The following is a 6,258-nucleotide window of genomic DNA, read 5'->3' as shown; positions in this document are numbered from 1 at the left end:
ACACCACTTCTTTGGCAGCATCTGATGCAGCAACATACTCTGCCTCACAAACTGGATCAGCCATAGTGTGCTGCTTGGAACTCTTCCAGCAGACTGCCCCACCATTAAGGGTAAAAATAAATTTCGATATACTCTTACTATCATCGTGATCAGACTGGAAACTGAAGTCTGTAAACCCCATAAGTTTCAAGTTCGATTCACCATAAATAAGCCACTGGTCCTTAGTATTTCTTAAATACTTCAAGATGGTTTTAACAACCTTCTAGTGATTCTCCCTAGGATCAGATTGGTATCTACTCACTACCCCTAGTGAGTATGCCACATCTGATCGTGTACATGTCATGGCGTACATGATAGATCTCACTACAGAAGCATATGGAATTCTATCCATATGCTCTCTCTCTTGAGGTATTGTCAGACAATCCCTCTTCGAAAGAGAAATTCCATAGCCTATCGATAGATAACCTTTCTTGAAATTCTCCATGCTGAACCTCTTCAGCATAGTATCAATGTACGTGGACTGGGATAAGCCAAGCAACCTTTTAGATCTATCCCTATAGATCCTCATCCCTAGGATGTAGGAAGCTTCTCCCAGATCCTTCATGGAGAACTGTGACGACAGCCAAATCTTTATTCCCTATAATGCAGGGACATCATTCCTGATTAAGAGAATGTCATCTACATACAATACAAGAAATACCACTACTGGACCATTAGCCCACTTATAAATGCAGGGCTCTTCTCCATTCTTAATGAAGCCATACATTTTGATCGTCTTATCAAAATGTATCTTCAACTCCGGAATGCCTGCTTAAGTCCATAAATGGACCTCTATAGCCTGCACACCATAGACTCATCTGTGGATGTGAATCCTTCAGGTTGTATCATATACACCTCTTTGTCCAGCTCTCCATTTAGGAAAGCTGTCTTCACATCCATCTGCCAGATTTTATAGTCCAGATGGGCAGCTACGCAAGCATAATCTGAATGGATTTGAGCATTGCCACAGGAGAAAATATCTCGTCATAGTCTATACCATAACGTTGATGATATCCCTTGGCAACCAGACGGGCTTTATAGGTCTCCACCTTTCCATCTGTGTCCCTCTTCCTCTTGAAGACCCACTTATACCCTATGGGTTTTACTCCTTCGGGTGGGTCAACCAATGTCCACACATCGTTGACCTTCATGGACTCCATTTCGGATTTCATGGCCTCTAGCCATTTCTTAGAGTCAGGTCTCTGCATTGTATCCATGTAGGTGATCGGATCCTCATCATTTTCATCAAGTTCGACAGGATTGTTGGGAATAGTATCCCAAAGCCAATCGTCAGCCTGTTGATGGTTGTGCTCTTTTGTATTAGTACATGAATTATAAATAAATAAAAGTTATTTTGGTATTTTTTCATCACAAATGTTTCATCTTCTAATGAACTCCTGTGTTATGGTGAAGTCCTTAGGACTATTTAGACTCGACAAAGGAGGATTTGTCGCTTAGTCCTTAAACCTGTTTGCGACCAAATGATACGTTGTTACCAAGGATGACAATGTTTATCGAGCATAGGTCGTTGTGTGCCATATGGGTTGGTTATCCTCATAACCAAGGAGTGTGGAGACACTGGTATGGCATACAGGTGAGATGTAATGGTACATCTACACTGAACGTGACCGACTCTGAAGCTATTTCTGCTGTCAAGATTTGCTCCGATGGATATGGGTATAAATGTCCCTCCGACCTGAGACCACCACGGTGACTTGCAAGTAACTCACTACACTTAGGCACTGGACTACCTGAATTTTTAATTCAGTGACGGAAGGCTGCTGGGTGTAGTCAAGTACTTGACTTGTCGGTGTGTGTGTCAAGATGGGATTGACCACTCCAGTTTAGGAGCTGTGTACAGTCATGTTTCAATTTAGCAAAACCTTGGCCAGAGTAGTCCTAGTGAGGAGTCACAGGACTAATTGAGTTGAGCATGATTCGGATGATCTCATCAGGGTTGACAGTTTAACCCTGAGTCATCCTAAACACAGGGGTCAAAAGGGATGAATTATACGGTAACCATATTCACGTAGGTTCTGAATGTTGCGATTGTGACTACTCGACCTATCCGATCATCGGGTACCATTGCTAGATGGTCACTTTGATTAGTACAGGAATTGGTTCCTGTGCTACCGGCTTAGGTTCAAACCTGCGGGGTCACACACATTAGAGGTTCCTTTCTGATCTGATGGCTGATTATAAGTCTTATATGTCTGGGACTCTATGATTGAGAATTAGGATTCTCTGATCATGAGTTCCACATATTTTGGGTACCGGGGTCAAAATTTTGAATTTCAAATTTTGAATTTGAAATTTGAACTCTTTAATCAGGTTTCATATCGATGGTCTCTGATGCCTAATTGCCCATCGGATTTGGACTCAATATTTATGAGAGATTTAATTAGTTATTTGATCATTAGTTAACTCAATTTGATTGAGTAATTATTTTTAGATCAAGTCCAATTGGATTGGATTCAGTTTGGATTGACCCGATTAGGTTAAGTGTTGATCTAATTGCTAAGGTGGCTTAGTCCCTGATTTGATCATGGGTTAGATTTAGTTAATTCCTGATTTGATTAAAATTTTATTGAGCCTAATTAAGCCTAATTGTGTTGGGTTTAATCTGGTCTAATTGTGCTTAACCTATTTTAATTAGGTTGGCTCAATTTGAATCAAACCACCTTGTTTTAAATTTCCTGCGCCACCCAACTTCCTTGCGCCCATTTGAATTCACGAGAAAAAATTTTCTCATGAATTTTCTCCCATGCAAAGCTCTCTCATGTCCATGTTTCTGTGCACCAATTATTTGGATTAACTTGGTTTGTTACCCATCCAAATTCAAAGGGGTTTTGAATTTGAATGGATAACCAAATAACCATGCGCCAGCTTATCCTCTTTTGTGCGCCCCATATTCCACATGAGAAATGGTTTCTCGTGAAAGTCTCCATGCACAAAAAAAAGGCCACGCCATCTCTTCTTTCTCGCACAAATGGATGAGGATAAGATTGGTTGACACTTGAATTCAAATTTGATTTGAATTTAAGTGAGCAACCACCTCTTCTTATCCACTCACATGCTTTCAACATCTCTTGCGATGTTTTATAAAATGAGAAAGGGAGGGGGCATGGGAAAAAAAAAAGAAAGAAGAGATAAGGGGCGTGGGGAGGTTCTGGAAAAATTTTGAAGTGTTCAAAATTTATCGAGAGGAGAGAAAAAGGAGAGAGAAGTGGGCGCAGGGTTTTTGGTGTGTACCCTAGGGTTTCTACCTAGGGTTCGGAAAGTGAGATTGGTGTGCCACGAGTGTGTGAGTCCACCAAATTTTAAGAAGAGATCCATCAGCCTCTCAACCAATTGTGCAAATGATCCAGAGTATTTGAGGAGTCGGCACACATCGATCAAAGGAGTTCGATCAACATCAGCCATCAAAAGGGTGAAATCACGAACTAGCATCGTGAGGAATCGATCAGATGGGAGCTTCGTGTGGATGATCCGCAGAGGTCAGACACTAGTGTCACTGTGATGTGATGATCAAAGCCCCCCGACGATGATCAGATTACGGTGATCGACTACCTGCAAAAGGTGATGTGTTCTGAACACAGTATAGTAAAAAGTTTACTGTTTCAAATTTGAATTTCAAATTTAAATGCATGCTATTGTATCATATTTAGATCCTAGTGTAGGGTTAATTAGTATTAATTAATGAGATTAATTAATAATTTCACTGTAAAATAGTAATTTTGAAAAAGTTTTAAAATTACCATTTTGCCCCTGTACTGAATTTTTGCTTCAAATGGTATCAGAGCATGGTTCTAGAATATGATATACATATGCATGTGTAGATTAAGGTGTAATCTATAAGTTTAAATTTGAAATTCAAAATTTTAAATTTGAAATTCAAAATTTAAAATTTAAAATTTGAAATTTGTTAGAAGTTTCAAATTTGAAATTCAAAATTTGAAATTTGAAATTTGAATTTTAAATTTTGAATTTTGAAATTTGAAATTTGAAATTTGAAATTTATTTGAAATTTTAAATTTGAAATTTGAAATTCAAAATTTGAAATTTGAAATTCAAAATTCAAAAATTTAAAATTCAAAGATTGGAAATTCAAATTTTGAAATTTGGTTGAAATCTCAAATTTGAAATTTAAAATTTGAAATTTGAAATTTGAAATTCAAAATTTAAATTTTGAAATTGGTATATTTAGATATACTTGATCCAAGTAGCAAGTAATCTAATTGGGTTGGTTGCCATGGCTGTCCGGTCATAGGAGAAAAGTAGGGTTTAAAGGCCCTCTCTTCCCATTCGATGGGGTCTCCTATGGCGGTAGGGGTGCCGATGCAATTATATCCCATGTCGATGAAGCAGCGAAAGGACTTAATTATAAAATTTATCATGAATGTGTTAGATTAGATCTAAAAGAAAAATTCATGATTTATTTTGAGTTATTTTCTGTTATGAAATGAGCAATAGGATTGCTGTTTATGAAGTGTGCTGACCCATTTGTAAAATGAGTCAACACATTTGGTGAACAGAAAATAAAATCTTTCAAAATTTGAAAATTATTTTCGAAATACCAAACCCTGACCCATCAGCCCAAGTACTTAATTAAAAGAATTAAGTGTTGTCTAGTAGGTCTAGAATTGTGAATTAAGACCTAAGATAATTGCATAAACTTGTGGGTCAATGGGTTAGATGAATTAGGTCCATAATTGGGTTAGACCTAAGGTTAGCTTAAAAAATGGACTAAATGGAGTAATTGGTCAAATCTAATCAAAAGTTGAATTAGATTAGGTCAAGGATACTCTAGACTCAACATCAATAGTTGTAGTTGAATGGGTCAATGTCTTTAACTAGACCAAGATGGACTTAATTCATGGCTACACGATGGAGCCCTATTTACTAAGTTGATCAAAATTAAAACTAATGAACCGTTGGTGTCTAAGGTAAGTTCGGCAGTTTTGACCAGTGGTTCTTAAGCGGGAGCTACTCGCATTGATTCGATCATTGACGAGTTAATGGCAAATCCCCACCACTAATCTTACTTGGCCAATCTGGTAAGTTAGATTTTGATTAGATCACTTGGTGATTAGAGCTCACCCATGTCATTAGGTAAATCAGTGTGACTGATTTAGGTGCTCCTAATGTCAGCTTTAATTAAATCTTTTTTTAATCTGACTTGATGAAGTCAGTGGGAGGATTGAAATTGGCTGGATGATTTCTTCCTACTATCCTTTAATAAAATCCTCAAAAATTATTAGGTCTCCAAAATGATTAAGTTATAATGATAACTAAGTCAATGCCTCCCATTAAGTGAGTGATAATGAGTCTATTAGTTCAATGATCATTGGAGGCCCAAAGGCCTAGTGCTCATTGGCTAATGGAATTATCATTCATAATATGATAATTTGGTTGAGTCTTTCTGATGGTGGTTAGGTTGGTTGGCCAAAGTCGGGCCTGATCATTTATTGGTCTGATTCATCAAATTAAGTCATGTTAATGGTTGGACCTAACCAGATCTTTTCAGTGGAGGCCAAAGCCTACTGATTAGGTTCTGGGGCAAAATCAATTACTAGAAGTTATTTAGAGAAACAACTGGTTAAGAACCTACCCATAGATGCGCATGGGTTGACCAACCAAAGTTGGGCTCATGTGTAGTCTGTGTGGATTCTAGTACCCATTAAGGAATTAAAGTAATTCCTCGAATTGGAGGTTGAGGCTACCAGTTCATAAAAATATTGGGAAAAACTTTAGACTAAAGTCCAAGTCTTTAGTATTAATTTATGCATTAATAGAGGTCTGGTTTTTCTTTATACAGCTATGGCCACTACCATATCGCTCCGATCATTATTAGATAATGACAAGCTCATGGGACCTAATTTCGATAGCTGGTATCGAAAATTGAAAATCATCCTTGAGCATGAGCGGATTCTTTATGTAGTAACGGATCCAGCACCTGAGGAGCTAGCTCCGAACGCTAGTAAGGCGATCCGAGACACTTACCAGAAGTGGCTCAATGACCGCACCACCATCCGATGTATTATGCTGGCAGCAATGAATGATGAGTTCAGCTGCAGGTTTGAGAACGCCCAGCCACAGGAGATGCTTCAAATGTTGAACGACTCCTTTGGCACGCCTGACGATGTTGAAAGGTACAAAATTAGTTGTGCCATTTTCAATGCTCGGAGAGGGATGGGGCCTCAGTCACTGATCATGTAC

This window comes from Elaeis guineensis, chromosome 9 (genome assembly GCF_000442705.2).
Source record: "Elaeis guineensis isolate ETL-2024a chromosome 9, EG11, whole genome shotgun sequence".
In the NCBI taxonomy this organism is placed as follows: Eukaryota; Viridiplantae; Streptophyta; class Magnoliopsida; order Arecales; family Arecaceae; genus Elaeis; species Elaeis guineensis.
Note: the sequence above shows the minus strand (reverse complement) of the source record.